Raw genomic sequence first — 27,962 nt, 5'->3', positions numbered from 1 at the left:
TTAAACTAGTCTCAATACAAAAACATTAAAGTGAAAAGACATATGGCTGTGTAACATCTCCAAGGTTTATTCAGTATAATTCTGGATCCCATAATGGAGACTCGCACTGCAGAAGCACTGCTCGCGCTATGGAACCTCACGCTGCAGAAGCCTTGCGTTATGAAGCCTCGCGTTATGGAGAGTCGCGCCGCAGAAGCCTCGCGTTATGGAGAGTCGCGCTGCAGATGCCTCGCGTTATGGAGCGTCGCGCCGCAGAAGCCTCGTGTTATGGAGCCTCGCGCCGCAGAAGCCTCGCGTTATGGAGCCTCGCGCCGCAGAAGCCTCGCGTTATGGAGCCTCGCTTTATGGAGCCATGGAACCTTGCTCTGCAGAACCCTTGCTCACGCACTATGGAGACGTGCACACTACCAACTCAAGAGCTACAGCTGTTCAATGTCTATAGAGGCACCTCCCTAAGGTGTTGGTTCTCTGAATCTCGAGCCGGGGGCGTCAGCTGCAGAGTGAGAAGTCTCACACTTCCGGCACGAAACGTGCAGTCTTTGAAAGTTGCTTCTTTGTTGCAAAGAAGTAGATGGTTTTGAACAAGGCCGCTGTTCACAGGAGTTTCTTGGTCCTTTAGTCCAGGGCAGTCTTCAGAGGTTGCTGGTCCCTGTTGGATGTGTCGCTGGAGCAGGTTTTCGAAGTTGGAGACAGGCTAGTAGGGCTGGGGCCAAAGCAGATGTCTTCCTCCTTCTCTGCCGGCTTGTAGGTCAGCAGTCCTGGTTTCTTCAGGCTGCTGGAATCTGATTTCCTGGGATCTGGGGAGCCCCTAAATACTGAATTTAGGGGTGTGTTTAGGTCGGGGAGGGCAGTAGCCAATGGCTACTATCCTTGAGGATGGCTACACCCTCTTTGTGCCTCCTCCCTGTGGGGAGGGGGGCACATCCCTAATCCTATTGGGGGAATCCTCCAAACTGAAGATGGAGGATTTCTAAAAGCAGGGGTCACCTCAGCTCAGGACACCTTAGGGGCTGTCCTGACTGGTGGGTGACGACTCCTTGTTTTTCACATTATCTCCTCCACCCTTGCTGCCAAAAGTGGGGGCAGTGGCCGGAGGGTTGGGCATCTCCACTAGCTGGGATGCCCTGGGGCGCTGTAACAAAAGGGGTGAGCCTTTGAGGCTCACCGTCCGGTGTTACAGTTCCTGCAGGGGGAGGTGAGAAGCGCCTCCACCCAGTACAGGCTTTGTTCCTGGCCACAGAGTGACAAAGGCACTCTCCCCATGTGGCCAGCAACTTGTCTGGTGTGTGGTGGGCTGGCAGAAACTTGTCAGCCTACAGTAGAAGTCGGGTAGGTATTCAGGGGGCATCTCTAAGATGCCCTCTGGGTGTATGTTACAATAAATTGCACACTGGCATCAGGGTGCATTTATTGTGCTGAGACATTTGATACCAAACTTCCCAGCTTTCAGTGTAGCCATTATGGAACTGTGGAGTTGGTGTATGACAGACTCCCAGACCATATACTCTTATGGCTACCCTGCAATTACAATGTCTAAGGTTTTGCTTAGACACTGTAGGGGCATAGTGCTCATGCACATATGCCCTCACCTGTGGTATAGTGCACCCTGCTTTGGGGCTGTAGGGCCTACTAGAGGGGTGACTTACCTATGCCATAGGCAGCGTGAGGTGGGCATGACACTCTGAGGGGAGTGCCATGTCGACTTAGTCATTTTCTCCCCATCAGCACACACAAGCTGAGAGGAAGTGTGCATGTGCTGAGTGCGGTGTCCCCAGGGTGGCATAAGACATGCTGCAGCCCTTAGAGACCTTCCTTGGCATCAGGGCCCTTGGTACCAGGGGTACCAATAACAGGGGACTTGCCTGAGTGCCAGGGTTGTGCCAATTGTGGAGACCAAGTTACAGTTTAAGGAAAGAACACTGGTGCTGGGGCCTGGTTAGCAGGGTCCCAGTACACTTTCAAATCACAACTTGGCATCAGCAAAGGCAAAAAGTCAGGGGGTAACCATGCCAAGGAGGCATTTCCTCACACAACCCCGCCCCCCCACCCCCAAACGCAAGTGGCCTCTTTCTAGCCTTGTTATCCCCACTTTTGGCCTGTTTGTGAGTATATGTCAGGGTGTTTTCACTGTCTCACTGGGATCCTGCTAGCCAGGGCCCAGTGTTCATAGTGAAAACCCTATGTTGTAAGTGTGGTTGTTATGTGTCACTGGGATCCTGCTAGCCAGGACCCCAGTGCTCATAAGTTTGTGGCCTATATGTATGTGTTCCCTGTGTGATGCCTAACTGTCTCACTGAGGCTCTGCTAACCAGAACCTCAGTGGTTATGCTCTCTCTGCTTCCCAAATTGTCACTAACAGGCTAGTGACCAATTTCACCAATTCACTTTGGCATACTGGTACACCCATATCATTCCCTAGTATATAGTACTGAGGTACCCAGGGTATTGGGGTTCCAGGAGATCCCTGTGGGCTGCAGCATTTCTTTTGCCACCCATAGGGAGCTCTGACAATTCTTACACAGGCCTGCCACTGCAGCCTGCGTGAAACAACGTCCACGTTATTTCACAGCCATTTACCACTGCACTTAAGTAACTTATAAGTCACCTATATGTCTAACCTTCACCTGGTGAAGGTTGGGTGCAAAGTTACTTAGTGTGTTGGCACCCTGGCACTAGCCAAGGTGCCCCCACATCGTTCAGGGCAAATTCCCCGGACTTTGTGAGTGCGGGGACACCAATACACGCGTGCACTATACATAGGTCACTACCTATGTATAGCGTCACAATGGTAACTCCGAACATGGCCATGTAACATGTCTAAGATCATGGAATTGTCACCCCAATGCCAGACAATTCCATGATCCCCCGGGTCTCTAGCACAGAACCCGGGTACTGCCTAACTGCCTTTCCGGGGTCTCCACTGCAGCTGCTGCCAACCCCTCAGACAGGTTTCTGCCCTCCTGGGGTCCAGGCAGCTCTGGCCCAGGAAGGCAGAACAAAGGATTTCCTCAGAGAGGGTGTAACACCCTCTCCCTTTGGAAATAGGTGTAAAGGCTGGGGAGGAGTAGCCTCCCTCAGCCTCTGGAAATGCTTTGATGGGCACAGATGCTGCCCATCTCTGCATAAGCCAGTCTACACTGGTTTAGGGATCCCCCAGCCCTGCTCTGGCGTGAAACTCGACAAAGGAAATGGGAGTGATCACTCCCCTGACCTGCACCTCCCAGGGGAGGTGCCCAGAGCTCCTCCAGTGTGCCCCACACCTCTGCCATCTTGGAAACAGAGGTGTTGCTGGCACAATGGACTGCTCTGAGTGGCCAGTGCCAGCAGGTGACGTCAGAGACTCCTTCGGATAGGCTTTTACCTGTGTTGCTAGCCTATCCTCCTTCCTAGGTAGCCAAACCTCCTTTTCTGGCTATTTAGGGTCTCTGCTTTGGGGAATTCTTCAGATACCGAATGCAAGAGCTCATCAGAGTTCCTCTGCATCTCCCTCTTCACCTTCTGCCAAAGGATCGACCGCTGACTGCTCAGGACGCCCGCAAAACCAAAACAAAGTAGCAAAGACTACTACTGCAACCTTGTATCGCTTCATCCTGCCGGCTTTCTCAACTGTTTCCTGGTGGTGCATGCTCTGGGGGTAGCCGGACTCCTTCTCACACCAGGAGCTCTGAAGAAATCTCCCGTGGGTCGATGGAATCTTCCCCCTGCAACCGCAGGCAACAAAAGACTGCATCACCAGTCCTCTGGGTCCCCTCAGCATGACGAGCGTGGTCCCTGGAACTCAGCAACTCTGTCCAAGTGACTCCCACAGTCCAGTGACTCTTCAGTCCAAGTTTGGTGGAGGTAAGTCCTTGCCTCCCCACGCTAGACTGCATTGCTGGGTACCGCGTGATTTGCAGCGGATCCGGCTCCTGTGCACTCTTCCAGGATTTTCTTTGTGCACAGCCAAGCCTGGGTCCCCGACACTCTAACCTGCAGTGCACAACCTTCTGAGTTGTCCTTCGGCGTCGTGGGACTCCCTTTTCTGAATTTGGGTGGACTCCGGTTCACTCCTCTTCTAAGTGCCTGATCCGGTACTTCTGCGGGTACTGCCTGTTTCTGTGAGGGCTCCCTGACCTGCTGGGCGCCCCCCTCTGTCTCCTCATCCAAGTGGCGACATCCTGGTCCCTCCTGGGCCACAGCAGCAACCAAAAACCCTAACCGTGACCCTTGCACCTAGCAAGGCTTGTTTGTGGTCTTTCTGCGTGGGAACACCTCTGCAAGCTTCTTCATGACGTGGGACATCCATCCTCCAAAGGGGAAGTTCCTAGTCCTCTTCGTTCTTGCAAAACACCAAGTGTAAGGAAATGCCTCCTTGGCATGGTTACCCCCTGACTTTTTGCCTTTGCTGATGCTATGTTTTGAATTGAAAGTGTGCTGAGGCCTGCTAACCAGGCCCCAGCACCAGTGTTCTTTCCCTAACCTGTACTTTTGATTCCACAATTGGCACACCCTGGCATCCAGATAAGTCCCTTGTAACTGGTACCTCTGGTACCAAGGGCCCTGATGCCAGGGAAGGTCTCTAAGGGCTGCAGCATGTATTATGCCACCCTGGAGACCCCTCACTCAGCACAGACACACTGCTTACCAGCTTGTGGGTGCTAGTGAGAACAAAATGAGTAAGTCGACATGGCACTCCCCTCAGGGTGCCATGCCAGCCTCTCACTGCCTATGCAGTATAGGTAAGACACCCCTCTAGCAGGCCTTACAGCCCTAAGGCAGGGTGCACTATACCATAGGTGAGGGTACCAGTGCATGAGCACTGTGCCCCTACAGTGTCTAAGCAAAACCTTAGACATTGTAAGTGCAGGGTAGCCATAAGAGTACATGGTCTGGGAGTCTGTTTTACACGAACTCCACAGCACCATAATAGCTACACTGAAAACTGGGAAGTTTGGTATCAAACTTCTCAGCACAATAAATGCACACTGAAGCCAGTGTACATTTTATTGTAAAATACACCACAGAGGGCACCTTAGAGGTGCCCCCTGAAACTTAACCGACTATCTGTGTAGGCTGACTGGTTCCAGCAGCCTGCCACACTAGAGACATGTTGCTGGCCCCATGGGGAGAGTGCCTTTGTCACTCTGAGGCCAGTAACAAAGCCTGCACTGGGTGGAGATGCTAACACCTCCCCCAGGCAGGAGCTGTAACACCTGGCGGTGAGCCTCAAAGGCTCACCTCCTTTGTTCCAGCACCGCAGGGCACTCCAGCTTAGTGGAGTTGCCCGCCCCCTCCGGCCACAGCCCCCACTTTTGCCGGCAAGGCTGGAGGAAACAAAGAAAGCAACAAGGAGGAGTCACTGGCCAGTCAGGACAGCCCCTAAGGTGTCCTGAGCTGAAGTGACTAACTTTTAGAAATCCTCCATCTTGCAGATGGAGGATTCCCCCAATAGGATTAGGGATGTGACCCCCTCCCCTTGGGAGGAGGCACAAAGAGGGTGTACTCACCCTCAGGGCTAGTAGCCATTGGCTACTAACCCCCCAGACCTAAACACGCCCTTAAATTTAGTATTTAAGGGCTCTCCCTGAACCTAGAAATTAGATTCCTGCAACTACAAGAAGAAGGACTGCTGAGCTGACAAACCCCTGCAGAGGAAGAACAGAAGACACCAACTGCCTTGGCCCCAGACTTACCGGCCTGTCTCCTGCCTTCCAAAGAAACCTGCTCCAGCGACGCTTTCCAAGGGACCAGCGACCTCTGAATCCTCTGAGGACTGCCCTGCTTCGAAAAAGACAAGAAACTCCCGAGGACAGCGGCACTGCTCCAAAAGAACTGCGACTGTTACAAGGAGCAGATTTAAAGACCCCTGCAACTCCCCGCAAGAAGCGTGAGACTTGCAACACTGCACCCGGCGACCCCGACTCGACTGGTGGAGAACAACCAACTCAGGGAGGACCCTCCGGCGACTCTACGACTGTGAGTAACCAAAGTTGTCCCCCCTGAGCCTCCACAGCGACGCCTGCAGAGGGAATCCCCAGGCTCCCCCTGACCGCGACTGTCTGAACTCCATTTCCCGACGGCTGGAAAAGACCCTGCACCCGCAGCCCCCAGCCCCTAAAGAAACGGAACTTCTGTGCAGGAGTGACCCCCAGGAGGCCCTCTCCCTTGCCCAGGTGGTGGCTACCCCGAGGAGCCCCCCCCTTTGCCTGCCTGCATCGCTGAAGAGACCCCTTGGTCTCCCATTGAAAACTGAAGGAAACCCGACGCGTGTTTGCACACTGCACCCGGCCGCCCCCGCGCTGCTGAGGGTGTACTTTCTGTGCTACTTTGTGTCCCCCCCCGGTGCCCTACAAAACCCCCCTGGTCTGCCCTCCGAAGACGCGGGTACTTACCTGCTGGCAGACTGGAACCGGGGCACCCCCTTCTCTCCATTATAGCCTATGTGTTTTGGGCACCTCTTTGACCTTTGCACCTGACCGGCTCTGAGCTGCTGGTGTGATAACTTTGGGGTTGCTCTGAACCCCCAACGGTGGGCTACCTTGGACCAAAAATTGAAACCTGTAAGTGCCTTACTTACCTGTTGAAACTAACAATAACTTACCTCCCCCAGGAACTGTGAAAATTGCACTGTGTCCACTTTTAAAACCGCTTATTGTGTTTTATGTCAAAAGTATACATGCTAAAGTAATGATTCAAAGTTCCTAGAGTACTTACCTGCAATACCCTTCAAATGAGCTATTACATGTAAAATTTGAACCTGTGGTTCTTAAAATAAACTAAGAAAGGATATTTTTCTATAACAAAACCTATTGGCTGGATTTGTCTCTGAGTGTGTGTACCTCATTTATTGTCTATGTGTATGTACAACAAATGCTTAACACTACTCCTTTGATAAGCCTACTGCTCGACCACACTACCACAAAATAGAGCATTAGTATTATCTCTTTTTACCACTATTTTACCTCTAAGGGGAACCCTTGGACTCTGTGCATACTATTCCTTACTTTGAAATAGTGCATACAGAGCCAACTTCCTACACCAAGCTTCTTCCATCCGGTGGCAGCTTCCTTGCACCCTCAGCTGGCATTTCCTGGGCTCCTGCCCACTCTCGACACTGTTGTGACTCTTGGACTTGGTCCCCTTGTCTTACAGGCACTCAGGTCCGGAAATCCACTGTTGTTGCATTGCTGGTGTTGGTTTTCCTTGCAGAATCCCCCTATCACGACTTCTGAGCTCTCTGGGGGTTGTAGGTGCACTTTACACCTACCTTACAGGGTCTTGGGGTGGGCTATTTTTCTAACCCTCACTGTTTTCTTACAGTCCCAGCAACCCTCTACAAGCTCACATAGGTTTGGGGTCCATTCGTGGTTCGCATTCCTCTTTTGGAGTATATGGTTTGTGTTGCCCCTATACCCATGTGCTCCTATTGCAATCTATTGTAACCTTACATTGCTTGCATTACTTCCTTTTGCTATTACTGCATATTTTTGGTATTGTGGACATATATCTTGTGAATATTTGGCATCCTCATACTGAGGGTACTCACTGAGATACTTTTGGCATATTTGTAGGAGGCTGGACTGGCTTGTAGTGAGTACCAAGGGGTACTTGCACCTTGCACCAGGCCCAGTTATCCCTTATTAGTGTATAGGGTGTCTAGCAGCTTAGGCTGATAGATAATGGTAGTTTAGCAGAGCAGCTTAGGCTGAACTAGGAGACGTGTGAAGCTACTACAGTACCACCTAGTGTCATATGCACAATATCATAAGAAAACACAATACACAGTTATACTAAAAATAAAGGTACTTTATTTTTATGACAATATGCCAAAGGATCTTAGAGTGTACCCTCAGTGAGAGGATAGGAAATATACACAAGATATATATACACAATAGCAAAAATATGCAGTATAGTCTTAGAAAACAGTGCAAACAATGTATAGTTACAATAGGATGCAATGGGGACACATAGGGATAGGGGCAACACAAACCATATACTCCAAAAGTGGAATGCGAACCACGAATGGACCCCAAACCTATGTGACCTTGTAGAGGGTCGCTGGGACTATTAGAAAATAGTGAGAGTTAGAAAAATAACCCTCCCCAAGACCCTGAAAAGTGAGTGCAAAGTGCACTAAAGTTCCCCAAAGGACAAAGAGGTTGTGATAGGGGAATAAGGCAGGAAAGACACAAACCAACAATGCAACAACGCTGGATTTCCAATCTGGGGTACCTGTGGAACAAGGGGACCAAGTCCAAAAGTCACAAGCAAGTCGGAGATGGGCAGATGCCCAGGAAATGCCAGCTACGGGTGCAAAGAAGCTTCTACTGGACAGAAGAAGCTGCGGTTTCTGCAGGAATGCAAAGGGCTAGAGACTTCCCCTTTGGAGGACGGATCCCTCTCGCCTTGTAGAGTCGTGCAGAAGTGTTTTCCCGCCGAAAGAACGGCAACAAGCCTTGCTAGCTGCAAATCGTGCGGTTAGCGTTTTTGGACGCTGCTGTGGCCCAGGAGGTCGCAAATTGGACCAGGGGGTAGAGGGGACGTCGAGCAAGACAAGGAGCCCTCTTAGCAGCAGGTAGCACCCGGAGAAGTGCCAGAAACAGGCACTACGAGGATGCGTGAAACGGTGCTCACCCGAAGTCACACAAAGAAGTCCCACGTCGCCGGAGAACAACTTAGGAGGTCGTGCAATGCAGGTTAGAGTGCTGTGGACCCAGGCTGGTCTGTGCACAAAGGATTTCCGCCGGAAGTGCACGGAGGCCGGAGTAGCTGCGAAAGTCGCGGTTCCCAGCAATGCAGTCTAGCGAGGTGAGGCAAGGACTTACCTCCACCAAACTTGGACTGAAGAGTCACTAGACTGTGGGGGTCACTTGGACAGAGTTGCTGGATTCGAGGGACCTCGCTCGTCGTGCTGAGAGGAGACCCAAGGGACCGGTAATGCAGCTTTTTGGTGCCTGCGGTTGCAGGGGGAAGATTCTGTCGACCCACGGGAGATTTCTTCGGAGCTTCTAGTGCAGAGAGGAGGCAGACTACCCCCACAGCATGCACCACCAGGAAAACAGTCGAGAAGGCGGCAGGATCAGCGTTACAGAGTTGCCGTAGTCGTCTTTGCTACTATGTTGCAGTTTTGCAGGCTTCCAGCGCGGTCAGCAGTCGATTCCTTGGCAGAAGGTGAAGAGAGAGATGCAGAGGAACTCGGATGAGCTCTTGCATTCGTTATCTAAAGTTTCCCCAGAGACAGAGACCCTAAATAGCCAGAAAAGAGGGTTTGGCTACCTAGGAGAGAGGATAGGCTACTAACACCTGAAGGAGCCTATCAGAAGGAGTCTCTGACGTCACCTGGTGGCACTGGCCACTCAGAGCAGTCCAGTGTGCCAGCAGCACCTCTGTTTCCAAGATGGCAGAGGTCTGGAGCACACTGGAGGAGCTCTGGACACCTCCCAGGGGAGGTGCAGGTCAGGGGAGTGGTCACTCCACTTTCCTTTGTCCAGTTTCGCGCCAGAGCAGGGCTAAGGGGTCCCTGAACCAGTGTAGACTGGCTTATGCAGAATTGGGCACATCTGTGCCCAAGAAAGCATTTCCAGAGGCTGGGGGAGGCTACTCCTTCCCTGCCTTCACACCATTTTCCAAAGGGAGAGGGTGTAACACCCTCTCTCAGAGGAAGTCCTTTGTTCTGCCATCCTGGGCCAGGCCTGGCTGGACCCCAGGAGGGCAGATGCCTGTCTGAGGGGTTGGCAGCAGCAGCAGCTGCAGTGAAACCCCAGGAAGGGCAGTTTGGCAGTACCAGGGTCTGTGCTACAGACCACTGGGATCATGGGATTGTGCCAACTATGCCAGGATGGTATAGAGGGGGCAATTCCATGATCATAGACATGTTACATGGCCATATTCGGAGTTACCATTGTGAAGCTACATATAGGTAGTGACCTATATGTGGTGCACGCGTGTAATGGTGTCCCCGCACTCACAAAGTCCGGGGAATTGGCCCTGAACAATGTGGGGGCACCTTGGCTAGTGCCAGGGTGCCCTCACACTAAGTAACTTTGCACCTAACCTTTACCAGGTAAAGGTTAGACATATAGGTGACTTATAAGTTACTTAAGTGCAGTGTAAAATGGCTGTGAAATAACGTGGACGTTATTTCACTCAGGCTGCAGTGGCAGGCCTGTGTAAGAATTGTCAGAGCTCCCTATGGGTGGCAAAAGAAATGCTGCAGTCCATAGGGATCTCCTGGAACCCCAATAACCTGGGTACCTCAGTACCATATACTAGGGAATTATAAGGGTGTTCCAGCAAGCCAATATGAATTGGTAAAATTGGTCACTAGCCTGTTAGTGACAATTTGTAAAGAGAGAGCATAACCACTGAGGTTCTGGTTAGCAGAGCCTCAGTGAGACAGTTAGGCATCACACAGGGAACACATACCTATAGGTCACAAACTTATGAGCACTGGGGTCCTGACTAGCAGGGTCCCAGTGACACATAACAAACATACTGAAAACATAGGGTTTTCACTATGAGCACTGGGCCCTGGCAAGCAGGATACCAGTGAGACAGTGAAAACACCCTGACATACACTCACAAACAGGCCCAAAGTGGGGGTAACAAGGCTAGAAAGAGGCTACTTTCTCACAATATGGTCATAAAAATAAAGTACCTTTATTTTTAGTACTTCTGTGTATTGTGTTGTCTTATGATATTGTGCATATGACACCAGTGGTATAGTAGGAGCTTTACATATCTCCTAGTTCAGCCTAAGCTGCTTTGCCATAGCTACCTTCTATCAGCCTAAGCTGCTAGAAACACCTCTTCTACACTAATAAGGGATAACTGGACCTGGCACAAGGTATAAGTACCTCTGGTACCCACTACAAGCCAGGCCAGCCTCCTACAGAGTACCAAAGAGGTATTGTAAGGAAATGCCTCCTTGGCATGGTTACCCCCTGACTTTTTGCCTTTGCTGATGCTAAGTTTTGATTTGATAGTGTGCTGAGGCCTGCTAACCAGGCCCCAGCACCAGTGTTCTTTTCCTAACCTGTACTTTTGTTTCCACAATTGGCACACCCTGGCATCCAGGTAAGTCCCTTGTAACTGGTACCCCTGGTACCAAGGGCCCTGATGCCAGGGAAGGTCTCTAAGGGCTGCAGCATATCTTATGCCACCCTGGGGACCCCTCACTCAGCAGAGAGACACTGCTTGCCAGCTCGTGTGTGCTGGTGGGGATAAAAAGACTAAGTCGACATGGCACTCCCCTCAGGGTGCCATGCCAACCTCACACTGCCTACAGGCATAGATAAGTCACCCCTCTAGCAGGCCTTACAGCCCTAAGGCAGGGTGCACTATACCATAGGTGAGGGCATAAGTGCATGAGCACTATGCCCCTACAGTGTCTAAGCAAAACCTTAGACATTGTAAGTGCAGGGTAGCCATAAGAGTATATGGTCTGGGAGTCTGTCATGCACGAACTCCACAGCACCATAATGGCTACACTGAAAACTGGGAAGTTTGGTATCAAACTTCTCAGCACATTAAATGCACACTGATGCCAGTGTACATTTTATTGTAACCTACACCCCAGAGGGCACCTTAGAGGTGCCCCCTGAAACCTTAACCGACTATCCGTGTAGGCTGAATAGTTTTAGCAGCCTGCAACACACCAGACATGTTGCTGGCCACATGGGGAGAGTGCCTTTGTCATTCTGTGGCTAGTAACAAAGCCTGTACTGGGTGGAGATGCTTATCACCTCCCCCTGCAGGAACTGTAACACTTGGCAGTGAGCCTCAAAGGCTCACCCCATTTGTTACAGCACCCCAGGGCATTCCAGCTAGTGGAGTTGCCCGCCCCCTCCAGCCACAGCCCCACTTTTGGTGGCAAGGCCGGAGGAGATAATGAGAAAAACAAGGAGGAGTCACTGGCCAGTCAGGACAGCCCCTAAGGCATCCTGAGCGGAGGTGACTGACTTTTAGAAATACTCCATCTTGCAGATGGAGGATTCCCCCAATAGGGATAGGAATGTGCCCCCCTCCCCTCAGGGAGGAGGCACAAAGAGGGTGTAGCCACCCTCAGGGCTAGTAGCCATTGGCTACTAACCCCCCAGACCTAAACACACCCCTAAATTCAGTATTTAGGGGCTCCCCAGAACCTATGAACTCAGATTCCTGCAACCTAAGAAGAAGAGGACTGCTAAGCTGAAAAACCCTGCAGAGAAGACGGAGACAGCAACTGCTTTGGCCCCAGCTCTACCGGCCTGTCTCCCCACTTCTAAAGTGTAGGAAAGTACCATCTTGCCTGGCATGTTACCCCCATTTTTCACTGTATATATGTTGTTTTAGTTGTATGTGTCACTGGGACCCTGGTAACCCAGGGCCCCAGTGCTCATAAGTGTGCCTGAATGTGTTACCTGTGTAGTGACTAACTGTCTCACTGAGGCTCTGCTAATCAGAACCTCAGTGGTTATGCTCTCTCATTTCTTTCCAAATTGTCACTAACAGGCTAGTGACCATTTTTACCAATTTACATTGGCTTACTGGAACACCCTTATAATTCCCTAGTATATGGTACTGAGGTACCCAGGGTATTGGGGTTCCAGGAGATCCCTATGGGCTGCAGCATTTCTTTTGCCACCCATAAGGAGCTCTGACAATTCTTACACAGGCCTGCCACTGCAGCCTGAGTGAAATAACGTCCACGTTATTTCACAGCCATTTTACACTGCACTTAAGTAACTTATAAGTCACCTATATGTCTAACCTTTACCTGGTAAAGGTTAGGTGCAAAGTTACTTAGTGTGAGGGCACCCTGGCACTAGCCAAGGTGCCCCCACATTGTTCAGAGCCAATTCCCTGAACTTTGTGAGTGCGGGGACACCATTACACGCGTGCACTACATATAGGTCACTACCTATATGTAGCTTCACAATGATAACTCCGAATATGGCCATGTAACATGTCTATGATCATGGAATTGACACCTCTATGCCATCCTGGCATAGTTGGCACAATCCCATGATCCCAGTGGTCTGTAGCACAGACCCTGGTACTGCCAAACTGCCCTTCCTGGGGTTTCACTGCAGCTGCTGCTGCTGCCAACCCCTCAGACAGGCAGCTGCCCTCCTGGGGTCCAGCCAGGCCTGGCCCAGGATGGCAGAACAAAGAACTTCCTCAGAGAGGGTGTGACACCCTCTCCCTTTGGAAAATGGTGTGAAGGCAGGGGAGGAGTAGCCTCCCCCAGCCTCTGGAAATGCTTTCTTGGGCACAGATGTGCCCAATTCTGCATAAGCCAGTCTACACCGGTTCAGGGACCCCTTAGCCCCTGCTCTGGCGCGAAACTGGACAAAGGAAAGGGGAGTGACCACTCCCCTGACCTGCACCTCCCCTGGGAGGTGTCCAGAGCTCCTCCAGTGTGCTCCAGACCTCTGCCATCTTGGAAACAGAGGTGCTGCTCGCACACTGGACTGCTCTGAGTGGCCAGTGCCACCAGGTGACGTCAGAGACTCCTGCTGATAGGCTCCTTCAGGTGTTAGTAGCCTATCCTCTCTCCTAGGTAGCCAAACCCTCTTTTCTGGCTATTTAGGGTCTCTGTCTCTGGGGAAACTTTAGATAACGAATGCAAGAGCTCATCCGAGTTCCTCTGCATCTCTCTCTTCACCTTCTGATAAGGAATCGACTGCTGACCGCGCTGGAAGCCTGCAAACCTGCAACATAGTAGCAAAGACGACTACTGCAACTCTGTAACGCTGATCCTGCCGCCTTCTCGACTGTTTTCCTGCTTGTGCATGCTGTGGGGGTAGCCTGCCTCCTCTCTGCACCAGAAGCTCCGAAGAAATCTCCCGTGGGTCGACGGAATCTTCCCCCTGCAACCGCAGGCACCAAAAAGCTGCATTACCGGTCCCTTGGGTCTCCTCTCAGCACGACGAGCGAGGTCCCTCGAATCCAGCAACTCTGTCCAAGTGACCCCCACAGTCCAGTGACTCTTCAGTCCAAGTTTGGTGGAGGTAAGTCCTTGCCTCACCTCGCTGGGCTGCATTGCTGGGAACCGCGACTTTGCAGCTACTCCGGCCCCTGTGCACTTCCGGCGGAAATCCTTCGTGCACAGCCAAGCCTGGGTCCACGGCACTCTAACCTGCATTGCACGACTTTCTAAGTTGGTCTCCGGCGACGTGGGACTCCTTTGTGCAACTTCAGCGAGCACCGTTTCACGCATCCTCGTAGTGCCTGTTTCTGGCACTTCTCCGGGTGCTACCTGCTTCAGTGAGGGCTCTTTGTCTTGCTCGACGTCCCCTCTCTCTTCAGGTCCAATTTGCAACCTCCTGGTCCCTCCTGGGCCCCGGCAGCGTCCAAAAACGCCAAACGCACGATTTGCGACTAGCAAGGCTTGTTGGCGTCCTTTCAGTGGGAAAACACTTCTGCACGACTCTCCAAGGCGAGAGGGATCCGTCCACCAAAGGGGAAGTCTTTAGCCCTTTTCGTTCCTGCAGAAACCTCAGCTTCTTCTGTCCAGTAGAAGCTTCTTTGCACCCGCAGCTGGCATTTCCTGGGCATCTGCCCATCTCCGACTTGCTTGTGACTTTTGGACTTGGTCCCCTTGTTCCACAGTGTAGGAAGTTGGCTCTGTATGTGCTATTTCAAAGTAAGGAATAGCATGCACAGAGTCCAAGGGTTCCCCTTAGAGGTAAGATAGTGGCAAAAAGAGATAATACTAATGCTCTATTTTGTGGTAGTGTGGTCGAGCAGTAGGCTTATCCAAGGAGTAGTGTTAAGCATTTGTTGTACATACACATAGACAATAAATGAGGTACACACACTCAGAGACAAATCCAGCCAATAGGTTTTTGTATAGAAAAATATCTTTTCTTAGTTTATTTTAAGAACCACAGGTTCAAATTCTACATGTAATATCTCATTCGAAAGGTATTGCAGGTAAGTACTTTAGGAACTTCAAATCATCAAAATTGCATGTATACTTTTCAAGTTATTCACAAATAGCTGTTTTAAAAGTGGACACTTAGTGCAATTTTCACAGTTCCTAGGGGAGGTAAGTTTTGGTTAGTTTTACCAGGTAAGTACGACACTTACAGGGTTCAGTTCTTGGTCCAAGGTAGCCCACCGTTGGGGGTTCAGAGCAACCCCAAAGTCACCACACCAGCAGCTCAGGGCCGGTCAGGTGCAGAGTTCAAAGTGGTGCCCAAAACACATAGGCTAGAATGGAGAGAAGGGGGTGCCCCGGTTCCGGTCTGCTTGCAGGTAAGTACCCGCGTCTTCGGAGGGCAGACCAGGGGGGTTTTGTAGGGCACCGGGGGGGGACACAAGCCCACACAGAAATTTCACCCTCAGCGGCGCGGGGGCGGCCGGGTGCAGTGTAGAAACAAGCGTCGGGTTTGCAATGTTAGTCTATGAGAGATCTCGGGATCTCTTCAGAGCTGCAGGCAGGCAAGGGGGGGGTTCCTCGGGGAAACCTCCACTTGATCAAGGGAGAGGGACTCCTGGGGGTCACTCCTCCAGTGAAAGTCCGGTCCTTCAGGTCCTGGGGGCTGCGGGTGCAGGGTCTCTCCCAGGTGTCGGGACTTAGGATTCAAAGAGTCGCGGTCAGGGGAAGCCTCGGGATTCCCTCTGCAGGCGGCGCTGTGGGGGCTCAGGGGGGACAGGTTTTTGTACTCACAGTCTTAGAGTAGTCCTGGGGTCCCTCCTGAGGTGTTGGATCGCCACCAGCCGAGTCGGGGTCGCCGGGTGCAGTGTTGCAAGTCTCACGCTTCTTGCGGGGAGCTTGCAGGGTTCTTTAAAGCTGCTGGAAACAAAGTTGCAGCTTTTCTTGGAGCAGGTCCGCTGTCCTCGGGAGTTTCTTGTCTTTTCGAAGCAGGGGCAGTCCTCAGAGGATGTCGAGGTCGCTGGTCCCTTTGGAAGGCGTCGCTGGAGCAGGATCTTTGGAAGGCAGGAGACAGGCCGGTGAGTTTCTGGAGCCAAGGCAGTTGTCGTCTTCTGGTCTTCCGCTGCAGGGGTTTTCAGCTGGGCAGTCCTTCTTCTTGTAGTTGCAGGAATCTAATTTTCTAGGGTTCAGGGTAGCCCTTAAATACTAAATTTAAGGGCGTGTTTAGGTCTGGGGGGTTAGTAGCCAATGGCTACTAGCCCTGAGGGTGGGTACACCCTCTTTGTGCCTCCTCCCAAGGGGAGGGGGTCACAATCCTAACCCTATTGGGGGAATCCTCCATCTGCAAGATGGAGGATTTCTAAAAGTTAGAGTCACTTCAGCTCAGGACACCTTAGGGGCTGTCCTGACTGGCCAGTGACTCCTCCTTGTTTTTCTCATTATTTTCTCCGGCCTTGCCGCCAAAAGTGGGGCCTGGCCGGAGGGGGCGGGCAACTCCACTAGCTGGAGTGTCCTGCTGGGTTGGCACAAAGGAGGTGAGCCTTTGAGGCTCACCGCCAGGTGTGACAATTCCTGCCTGGGAGAGGTGTTAGCATCTCCACCCAGTGCAGGCTTTGTTACTGGCCTCAGAGTGACAAAGGCACTCTCCCCATGGGGCCAGCAACATGTCTCGGTTTGTGGCAGGCTGCTAAAACTAGTCAGCCTACACAGATAGTCGGTTAAGTTTCAGGGGGCACCTCTAAGGTGCCCTCTGGGGTGTATTTTACAATAAAATGTACACTGGCATCAGTGTGCATTTATTGTGCTGAGAAGTTTGATACCAAACTTCCCAGTTTTCAGTGTAGCCATTATGGTGCTGTGGAGTTCGTGTAAAACAGACTCCCAGACCATATACTCTTATGGCTACCCTGCACTTACAATGTCTAAGGTTTTGTTTAGACACTGTAGGGGTACCATGCTCATGCACTGGTGCCCTCACCTATGGTATAGTGCACCCTGCCTTAGGGCTGTAAGGCCTGCTAGAGGGGTGTCTTACCTATACTGCATAGGCAGTGAGAGGCTGGCATGGCACCCTGAGGGGAGTGCCATGTCGACTTACTCGTTTTGTCCTCACTAGCACACACAAGCTGGCAAGCAGTGTGTCTGTGCTGAGTGAGAGGTCTCCAGGGTGGCATAAGACATGCTGCAGCCCTTAGAGACCTTCCTTGGCATCAGGGCCCTTGGTACTAGAAGTACCAGTTACAAGGGACTTATCTGGATGCCAGGGTCTGCCAATTGTGGATACAAAAGTACAGGTTAGGGAAAGAACACTGGTGCTGGGGCCTGGTTAGCAGGCCTCAGCACACTTTCAATTGTAAACATAGCATCAGCAAAGGCAAAAAGTCAGGGGGCAACCATGCCAAGGAGGCATTTCCTTACACAATGTCTAAGGTTTTGTTTAGACACTGTAGGGGCACAGTGCTCATGCACTGGTACCCTCACCTATGGTATAGTGCACCCTGCCTTAGGGCTGTAAGGCCTGCTAGAGGGGTGTCTTACCTATACTGCATAGGCAGTGAGAGGCTGGCATGGCACCCTGAGGGGAGTGCCATGTCGTCTTACTCATTTTGTTCTCACTAGCACACACAGGCTTGTAAGCAGTGTGTCTGTGCTGAGTAAGAGGTCTCCAGGGTGGCATAAGACATGCTGCAGCCCTTAGAGACCTTCCCTGGCATCAGGGCCCTTGGTACCAGGGGTACCAGTTACAAGGGACTTATCTGAATGCCAGGGTGTGCCAATTGTGGATACAATGGTACATTTTAGGTGAAGGAACACTGGTGCTGGGGCCTGGTTAGCAGGGTCCCAGCACACTTCTCAGTCAAGTCAGCATCAGTATCAGGCAAAAAGTGGGGGGTAACTGCAACAGGGAGCCATTTCTTTACACAAGCCCCCCCCAGCCTACAGGCCAGGAGACTCAGCCCAAGCTGGGAGAGTCTTCCTAGTCTGCCAGGCGAGGAAGAGTAGGAGAAATAGGCTGGTTAGTTGCAGGGCCTACTCTGCCTTACATCCTTCTGTTCAGGTCATTCCCTTTGGGGAACTGACCCACTTCCACAGTAATAGGACCTAGTCTGAATTGCCTCTTGTCTGCCTCTTCAATGTCTCCACCCATTCTTTCTATTTTGGTCTTAGAGGTGTCCACCTCTGCTAACCTTATCTTGGCCAGGGTCACCCCTAGCTTACCCAGAGAGGTTACCCAGAGCTGGAGTAACCCCACCATGACCAATAGGGTCAGGGGGCCTAACTTGCTATTTGGCATGGGGTCAGACCACCATGCTAAGGATAGTGGAGCCATAAAGGCTAACACCCAGCAGAGGCCACTGACAGCTGTCAGTGCCCAGAACCACACCTTTAGCTCTTCACCTAAAAGGGAAGGGGCTAAGTTACAGGCTTCTTTGGGTTCAGGTTGCCTGTCTGCTGTATTGGAGTGGGGGGTTACCACATCTTGTAGTAAACACCCTTCTTCCACTCTTTCTTCTGTTAGCTGAGGAGCCACCCACTCAGGTTTAACAGTTGCCTGACTAGCCAGGACTTCTTGTGGGTCAGGTTGGACTTTATCAGGGCCATTTTTGGAGTTCTCCCCTACTGGAGCAGAATCTCCTTGGCTTGCTGTAACCTTGGCTAAAGGTTGTCCACCCTTCCTACTCTGTTTTCTTTTCTTCTTCTTCTGGGGCCTGCTTGCATTTACTGCAGAGGCAGGACTTCCAGAATCCTTGGGAGAGGACTGGCACTGGACCAGTTTCTCTCTTGGGCTCTGACTAACCTCTGGGTAGTCATTTCCAAGGAGACAATCAAGGGGGAGGTCTGTACTGACTACTACCCTTTTCCAGCTAAGAGTGCCACCCACTTCTATGGGCACTAAAGCCACAGGCCTCTTAGTGACCCTGTCTAGGCTAACTCTTACCCTGGCAGTCTCACCTGGGATGTACTGGTTTGAGAGCACCAGCCTGTCATGCACAATAGTGTGACTGGCACAAGTGTCTCTCAGGGCAGTGGTTGGGATTCCATTCACCAGTAGGTGGTGGAAGTGTCTACTTCCCTCTGGAATCTCCAACTCACCTGTTGGGCCCTGTTTCCAGTTGAAGGCTAGGAAGACCTCCTCATCTGAGGAGTCATCTCCCATGGCTACACTGGTTACCCCTGGAATTTTGTTCTGGGGTTTGTTTTTGGGACAAGAAGTGTCCTTGGTGTGGTGCCCAGACTGTTTACAGTTGTGGCACCATGCCTTAGTGGCATCCCAGTTCTTACCCTGGTACCCACCTTTGTTTTGGGTTGTGTCTTGGGGCCCACCCACCTGTTCTGGTTTTTGGGGGCCTACAGAGGACTCTTTTTCTTTGTTTCTAGTGTCACCCACTTTCTCCTGGGGAGTTTTTGTAACCCCTTTCTTTTGGTCACCCCCAGTGGAAGTTTTGGTTACCCTAGTCTTGACCCAGTGGTCTGCCTTCTTTCCCAATTCTTGGGGAGAAATTGGACCTAGGTCTACCAGATACTGATGCAACTTTTCATTGAAGCAGTTACTTAAAATGTGTTCTTTCATAAACAAATTATAAAGCCCAACATAGTCACACACTTCATTTCCAGTTAACCAACCATCCAGTGTTTTTACTGAGTAGTCTACAAAATCAACCCAGGTCTGGCTCGAGGATTTTTGAGCCCCCCTGAATCTAATTCTATACTCCTCAGTGGAGAATCCAAAGCCCTCAATCAGGGTACCCTTCATGAGGTCATAAGATTCTGCATCTTTTCCAGAGAGTGTGAGGAGTCTATCCCTACACTTTCCAGTGAACATTTCCCAAAGGAGAGCACCCCAGTGAGATCTGTTCACTTTTCTGGTTACACAAGCCCTCTCAAAAGCTGTGAACCATTTGGTGATGTCATCACCAGCTTCATATTTTGTTACAATCCCTTTGGGGATTTTTAGGATGTCAGGAGAATCTCTGACCCTATTTAAGTTGCTGCCACCATCGATGGGACCTAGGCCCATCTCTTTTCTTTCCCTTTCTATGGCTAGGAGCTGCTTTTCCAAAGCCAATCTTTTGACCATCCTGGCTAACAGGGGGTCATCTTCACTGAGAGCATCCTCAGTGATTTCAGAAATGCTGGACCCTCCTGTGAGGGAAGCAACATTTCTGACTATCATTTTTGGAGACAGGGCTTGAGAGGCCCTGGTCTCCCTATTTAGGACTGGAAGGGGGGAATTGCCCTCCAAGTCACTAATTTCTTCCTCTGTGAAGTCATCCTCAGAAGGGTTGGCTTTTTCAAACTCTGCCAACAGCTCCTGGAGCTGAATTTTGGTAGGTCTGGAGCCAATGGTTATTTTTTTTATATTACAGAGAGACCTTAGCTCCCTCATCTTAAGATGGAGGTAAGGTGTGGTGTCGAGTTCCACCACATTCATCTCTGTATCAGACATTATTTTGCTAAAAGTTGGAAGACTTTTTAAAGAATCTAAAACTGTTTCTAGAATCTAATTTCAAACCTTTAACAAACTTTTAAACTCTAAAAGACAATGCTAAACAGGGACTTAACACACAAGGCCCTAGCAGGACTTTTAAGAATTTAGAAAAATTTCAAATTGCAAAAATGAATTTCTAATGACAATTTTGGAATTTGTCGTGTGATCAGGTATTGGCTGAGTAGTCCAGCAAATGCAAAGTCTTGTACCCCACCGCTGATCCACCAATGTAGGAAGTTGGCTCTGTATGTGCTATTTCAAAGTAAGGAATAGCATGCACAGAGTCCAAGGGTTCCCCTTAGAGGTAAGATAGTGGCAAAAAGAGATAATACTAATGCTCTATTTTGTGGTAGTGTGGTCGAGCAGTAGGCTTATCCAAGGAGTAGTGTTAAGCATTTGTTGTACATACACATAGACAATAAATGAGGTACACACACTCAGAGACAAATCCAGCCAATAGGTTTTTGTATAGAAAAATATCTTTTCTTAGTTTATTTTAAGAACCACAGGTTCAAATTCTACATGTAATATCTCATTCGAAAGGTATTGCAGGTAAGTACTTTAGGAACTTCAAATCATCAAAATTGCATGTATACTTTTCAAGTTATTCACAAATAGCTGTTTTAAAAGTGGACACTTAGTGCAATTTTCACAGTTCCTAGGGGAGGTAAGTTTTGGTTAGTTTTACCAGGTAAGTACGACACTTACAGGGTTCAGTTCTTGGTCCAAGGTAGCCCACCGTTGGGGGTTCAGAGCAACCCCAAAGTCACCACACCAGCAGCTCAGGGCCGGTCAGGTGCAGAGTTCAAAGTGGTGCCCAAAACACATAGGCTAGAATGGAGAGAAGGGGGTGCCCCGGTTCCGGTCTGCTTGCAGGTAAGTACCCGCGTCTTCGGAGGGCAGACCAGGGGGGTTTTGTAGGGCACCGGGGGGGACACAAGCCCACACAGAAATTTCACCCTCAGCGGCGCGGGGGCGGCCGGGTGCAGTGTAGAAACAAGCGTCGGGTTTGCAATGTTAGTCTATGAGAGATCTCGGGATCTCTTCAGCGCTGCAGGCAGGCAAGGGGGGGGTTCCTCGGGGAAACCTCCACTTGATCAAGGGAGAGGGACTCCTGGGGGTCACTCCTCCAGTGAAAGTCCGGTCCTTCAGGTCCTGGGGGCTGCGGGTGCAGGGTCTCTCCCAGGTGTCGGGACTTAGGATTCAAAGAGTCGCGGTCAGGGGAAGCCTCGGGATTCCCTCTGCAGGCGGCGCTGTGGGGGCACAGGGGGGACAGGTTTTTGTACTCACAGTCTTAGAGTAGTCCTGGGGTCCCTCCTGAGGTGTTGGATCGCCACCAGCCGAGTCGGGGTCGCCGGGTGCAGTGTTGCAAGTCTCACGCTTCTTGCGGGGAGCTTGCAGGGTTCTTTAAAGCTGCTGGAAACAAAGTTGCAGCTTTTCTTGGAGCAGGTCCGCTGTCCTCGGGAGTTTCTTGTCTTTTCGAAGCAGGGGCAGTCCTCAGAGGATGTCGAGGTCGCTGGTCCCTTTGGAAGGCGTCGCTGGAGCAGGATCTTTGGAAGGCAGGAGACAGGCCGGTGAGTTTCTGGAGCCAAGGCAGTTGTCGTCTTCTGGTCTTCCGCTGCAGGGGTTTTCAGCTGGGCAGTCCTTCTTGTAGTTGCAGGAATCTAATTTTCTAGGGTTCAGGGTAGCCCTTAAATACTAAATTTAAGGGCGTGTTTAGGTCTGGGGGGTTAGTAGCCAATGGCTACTAGCCCTGAGGGTGGGTACACCCTCTTTGTGCCTCCTCCCAAGGGGAGGGGGTCACAATCCTAACCCTATTGGGGGAATCCTCCATCTGCAAGATGGAGGATTTCTAAAAGTTAGAGTCACTTCAGCTCAGGACACCTTAGGGGCTGTCCTGACTGGCCAGTGACTCCTCCTTGTTTTTCTCATTATTTTCTCCGGCCTTGCCGCCAAAAGTGGGGCCTGGCCGGAGGGGGCGGGCAACTCCACTAGCTGGAGTGTCCTGCTGGGTTGGCACAAAGGAGGTGAGCCTTTGAGGCTCACCGCCAGGTGTGACAATTCCTGCCTGGGGGAGGTGTTAGCATCTCCACCCAGTGCAGGCTTTGTTACTGGCCTCAGAGTGACAAAGGCACTCTCCCCATGGGGCCAGCAACATGTCTCGGTTTATGGCAGGCTGCTAAAACTAGTCAGCCTACACAGATAGTCGGTTAAGTTTCAGGGGGCACCTCTAAGGTGCCCTCTGGGGTGTATTTTACAATAAAATGTACACTGGCATCAGAGTGCATTTATTGTGCTGAGAAGTTTGATACCAAACTTCCCAGTGTAGCCATTATGGTGCTGTGGAGTTTGTGTAAAACAGACTCCCAGACCATATACTCTTATGGCTACCCTGCACTTACAATGTCTAAGGTTTTGTTTAGACACTGTAGGGGCACAGTGCTCATGCACTGGTACCCTCACCTATGGTATAGTGCACCCTGCCTTAGGGCTGTAAGGCCTGCTAGAGGGGTGTCTTACCTATACTGCATAGGCAGTGAGAGGCTGGCATGGCACCCTGAGGGGAGTGCCATGTCGTCTTACTCATTTTGTTCTCACTAGCACACACAGGCTTGTAAGCAGTGTGTCTGTGCTGAGTGAGGGGTCTCTAGGGTGGCATAAGACATGCTGCAGCCCTTAGAGACCTTTCTTGGCATCAGGGCCCTTGGTACCAGGGGTACCAGTTACAAGGGACTTATCTGGATGCCAGGGTGTGCCAATTGTGGATACAATGGTACCTTTTAGGTGAAGGAACACTGGTGCTGGGGCCTGGTTAGCAGGGTCCCAGCACACTTCTCAGTCAAGTCAGCATCAGTATCAGGCAAAAAGTGGGGGGTAACTGCAACAGGGAGCCATTTCTTTACACACAGGTACCCTAGATTGGAAATCCACAGTTGTTGCATTGCTGGTTTGTGTCTTGCCTGCATTATTCCTCTAACACGACTTCTTTGTCCTTAGGGGAACTTTGGTGCACTTTGCACTCACTTTTCAGGGTCTTGGGGAGGGTTATTTTTCTAACTCTCACTGTTTTCTAATAGTCCCAGCGACCCTCTACAAGGTCACATAGGTTTGGGGTCCATTCGTGGTTCGCATTCCACTTTTGGAGTATATGGTTTGTGTTGCCCCTATCCCTATGTTTCCCCATTGCATCCTATTGTAACTATACATTGTTTGCACTGTTTTCTAAGACTATACTGCATATTTTTGCTATTGTGTATATATATCTTGTGTATATTTCCTATCCTCTCACTGAGGGTACACTCTAAGATACTTTGGCATATTGTCATAAAAATAAAGTACCTTTATTTTTAGTATAACTGTGTATTGTGTTTTCTTATGATATTGTGCATATGACACTAAGTGGTACTGTAGTAGCTTCACACGTCTCCTAGTTCAGCCTAAGCTGCTCTGCTAAGCTACCATTATCTATCAGCCTAAGCTGCTAGACACCCTATACACTAATAAGGGATAACTGGGCCTGGTGCAAGGTGCAAGTACCCCTTGGTACTCACTACAAGCCAGTCCAGCCTCCTACATTGGTTGTGCAGTGGTGGGATAAGTGCTTGAGACTACTTACCACTCTTGTCATTGTACTTTTCATAAGAGAAAAATATACAAAACAAGGTCAGTGTATATACACATAGCCAAAAAGTTTTGCATTTCCTCTTTTCACTCTTTTCTAAGTGCTGAAAAGTACTTCTAAACTTTCAAAAAGTTCTTAAAAGTTTAAAAAGTTTTTCTCTGTCTTTCCAAAAAGTTCTGAAAACTTTTTTCTCTTTTTCTATCACTTTAACTATCTCTAAAAATGTCTGGCACAGGCCAAAATGTTGATCTGTCCAAACTTGCATATGACAACCTTAGCTGGAAAAGAGCAAGGAGTCTCAGTATAGAGAGAGGTTTGAGTGTAGGGAAGAATCCTTCCTTGGAACTGTTACTTAACATGCTTAGAGAACAGGATAAGGCCATAGGTGCCTCATCTGTTGAAAAAGTACCTAATAGTTCTCAATCTGATTCAGGGACTCCCCCAGGAAAAGATTCAGGAAAGAAACTTCCTAGCCTGCCCATTACTAGACAATCTAGCATAGATGGTAATGATGATGAGCCACACCATATAAATAGTGTTGTCTCACATCATAGCAAAAGCATTTATTCTCAACATACTGGTAGTAATGTTTCTGTTAACCAAGCTGTTAGGGTGGCTTCTGTAAGGGACAGGTCTCCTTCTGTTCATTCCCATCATAGCTCTGTTTCTAGGAATGTCCCTCCCACCAACCCTGATGACAGAATGTTAGAGAGGGAACTCAATAAGTTGAGGGTGGAACAAACCAGACTGAAGCTTAAAAAGCAACAGCTGGATTTGGATAGACAGTCTTTTGAATTAGAGAAGGAAAGACAGAAGTTGGGTTTAGATACCCATGGTGGCAGCAGCAGTATTCCCCGTAGTCATCCTGCAAAAGAGCATGATTCCAGGAATCTGCACAAGATAGTTCCCCCTTATAAGGAGGGGGATGACATTAACAAGTGGTTTGCTGCACTTGAGAGGGCCTGTGTTGTACAGGATGTCCCTCAAAGGCAGTGGGCTGCTATCCTATGGCTATCATTTAGTGGAAAAGGTAGGGATAGGCTCCTTACTGTAAAAGAAAATGATGCTAATAATTTCCAAGTTCTTAAGAATGCACTCCTGGATGGTTATGGCTTAACCACTGAACAGTACAGGATAAAGTTCAGAGAGACCAAAAAGGAGTCTTCACAAGACTGGGTTGATTTCATTGACCATTCAGTGAAGGCCTTGGAGGGGTGGTTACATGGCAGTAAAGTTACTGATTATGACAGCCTGTATAACTTAATCCTGAGAGAGCATATTCTTAATAATTGTGTGTCTGATTTGTTGCACCAGTACTTGGTGGACTCTGATCTGACCTCTCCCCAAGAATTGGGAAAGAAGGCAGACAAATGGGTCAGAACAAGAGTGAACAGAAAAGTTCATACAGGGGGTGACAAAGATGGCAACAAAAAGAAGGATGGTAAGTCTTCTGACAAGGGTGGGGACAAATCTAAAAATGAGTCTTCATCAGGCCCACAAAAACACTCTGGTGGGGGTGGTGGGTCCAAATCCTCCTTTAATCAGAACAAGGAAAAGAAACCATGGTGCTATTTATGTAAAATAAAAGGCCATTGGACAACAGATCCCAGTTGTCCAAAGAAAGGCACCACTGCTCCTACCACTACAACCCCTACTGCTACACCTAGTGTCCCTACTAATAGCAGTGGTGGTGGGAGCAAACCTACTAATAGCCAATCCAAGGGAGTAGCTGGGCTCACTTTTGGTAATTTAGTTGGGGCTGGTCTGATTAGGGATACCACAGAGGCTACTTTAGTCACTGAAGGGGCTATTGATTTAGCCACTTTGGTTGCTTGCCCCCATAACTTGGAGAAGTACAAGCAACTAACCCTAATAAATGGTGTTGAGGTCCAGGCCTACAGGGACACAGGTGCCAGTGTCACAATGGTGATTGAGAAACTGGTGCACCCTGAACAACACATACTTGGACACCAGTACCAAGTAACCGATGCTCACAACATAACACAAAGCCCCCCCATGGCTGTTGTAAATCTCAACTGGGGGGGGGGGGTAACTGGTCCAAAGAAAGCTGTGGTAGCTTCAGAATTACCTGTATACTGTCTACTAGGAAATGATTTGGAGACATCAGCTTGGTCAGATGTGGAGTTGGAGGCCCATGCAGCAATGCTGGGCATCCCAGGGCATATTTTTGCTTTGACAAGGGCTCAGGCCAAAAAGCAAAAAGGACAGGGAAGCTTGGATCCTGGAACAATGAACCAAGTGCTCCCTAAAGCTAGGGCTAGTAGAAGCAAACCACTTCCTACTATCCCTCCCTCTACAGTGGATTCAACTTCTGAGGAAGAAGAATTCCCTCCCTGTGCAGGACCTACACCAGAGGAGCTGGAAGCAGACACTGCTGAGCTTTTGGGTGAAGGGGGGCCTGCCAGAGAGGAGCTGAGTGTGGCACAGCAAACCTGTCCCACATTAGAGGGTCTCAGACAGCAAGCTGTCAAACAGGCTAATGGGGATGTCAGTGACTCTCACAGAGTTTACTGGGAGGACAACCTCTTGTACACTGAGCATAGGGATCCTAAACCTGGATCTGCCAGGAGATTAGTGATTCCTCAGGAGTACAGAAAGTTCCTCCTAACACTGGCACATGACATTGCCTTAGCTGGGCATCTAGGACAAATGAAAACTTGGGACAGGCTTGTTCCCCTGTTTCATTGGCCTAGGATGTCTGAGGACACAAAGGAATTTTGTAAGTCCTGTGAAACCTGTCAAGCCAGTGGCAAGACAGGTGGCACCCCAAAGGCACCCCTTATCCCACTGCCTGTGGTTGGGGTTCCCTTTGAAAGGGTAGGGGTTGACATAGTTGGCCCCCTTGACCCTCCTAATGCTTCAGGCAATAGGTTTATCTTAGTGGTAGTGGACCATGCCACAAGATATCCTGAAGCTATTCCTTTAAGGACCACTACAGCACCTGCAGTGGCAAAGGCCCTCCTGGGAATATTTTCCAGGGTGGGCTTCCCAAAGGAAGTAGTATCAGACAGAGGAAGCAATTTCATGTCTGCATACTTAAAGGCCATGTGGAAGGAGTGTGGTGTAACGTACAAGTTCACAACACCCTATCATCCACAAACAAATGGACTGGTGGAGAGATTTAATAAAACTCTCAAAGGCATGATTATGGGTCTCCCTGAAAAACTCCGCAGGAGATGGGATATCCTTCTACCATGCCTCCTTTTTGCCTACAGGGAGGTACCCCAGAAAGGAGTGGGCTTCAGCCCCTTTGAACTTCTTTTTGGACACCCTGTTAGGGGTCCACTCACACTTGTAAAGGAGGGTTGGGAACAACCTTTAAAAGCTCCTAAGCAGGATATTGTGGATTATGTACTTGGCCTCAGATCAAGGATGGCTGAGTACATGAAAAAGGCCAGTAAAAACCTTCAGGCCAGCCAAGAGCTCCAGAAGCAATGGCATGATCAGAAGGCTGTTTTGGTTCAGTACCAACCAGGGCAGAAAGTGTGGGTCTTGGAGCCTGTGGCCCCAAGAGCACTCCAAGATAAATGGAGTGGTCCCCACACAATTGTTGAAAAGAAGGGAGAAGTCACCTATTTAGTTGACTTAGGCACTGCCAGGAGTCCCCTTAGGGTGCTCCATGTCAACCGCCTGAAACCCTACTATGACAGGGCTGATCTCACCCTGCTCATGGCAACTGATGAGGGACAGGAAGAAGACAGTGATCCTCTACCTGATCTCTTCTCTTCCACAGAACAAGATGCTCTTGTGGAAGGTGTAGTTTTGGCAGATTGTCTTACTGCTGAGCAGAAAGACCATTGCATAAATCTCCTAGGACAATTTTCAGAACTCTTCTCTACTGTGCCAGGCACCACTTCTTGGTGTGAGCACACTATAGATACTGGATACAGTTTACCTGTCAAAAGTAAGATCTATAGGCAGCCTGACCATGTCAGGGACTGCATAAAGCAAGAAGTTCAGAAAATGTTGGAACTAGGAGTGGTTGA

The 27,962-nt window shown here is 50.0% G+C and overlaps 1 protein-coding gene across 6 annotated transcripts in view; it reads right to left on the bottom strand.

Annotated features, from left to right (window-relative positions):
- The window catches only part of LOC138252618 (histone-lysine N-methyltransferase NSD2-like), a 388,560-nt gene that overhangs the window by 89,132 nt on the left and 271,466 nt on the right, over positions 1-27,962 (bottom strand). The gene's annotated exons all lie outside the window — the stretch shown is intronic.

This window comes from Pleurodeles waltl, chromosome 1_2, assembly GCF_031143425.1.
Source record: "Pleurodeles waltl isolate 20211129_DDA chromosome 1_2, aPleWal1.hap1.20221129, whole genome shotgun sequence".
Lineage (NCBI taxonomy): Eukaryota > Metazoa > Chordata > Amphibia > Caudata > Salamandridae > Pleurodeles > Pleurodeles waltl.
The sequence above is the reverse complement of the archived record's forward strand: the minus strand, read 5'-3'. Positions and strand labels throughout refer to the sequence as shown.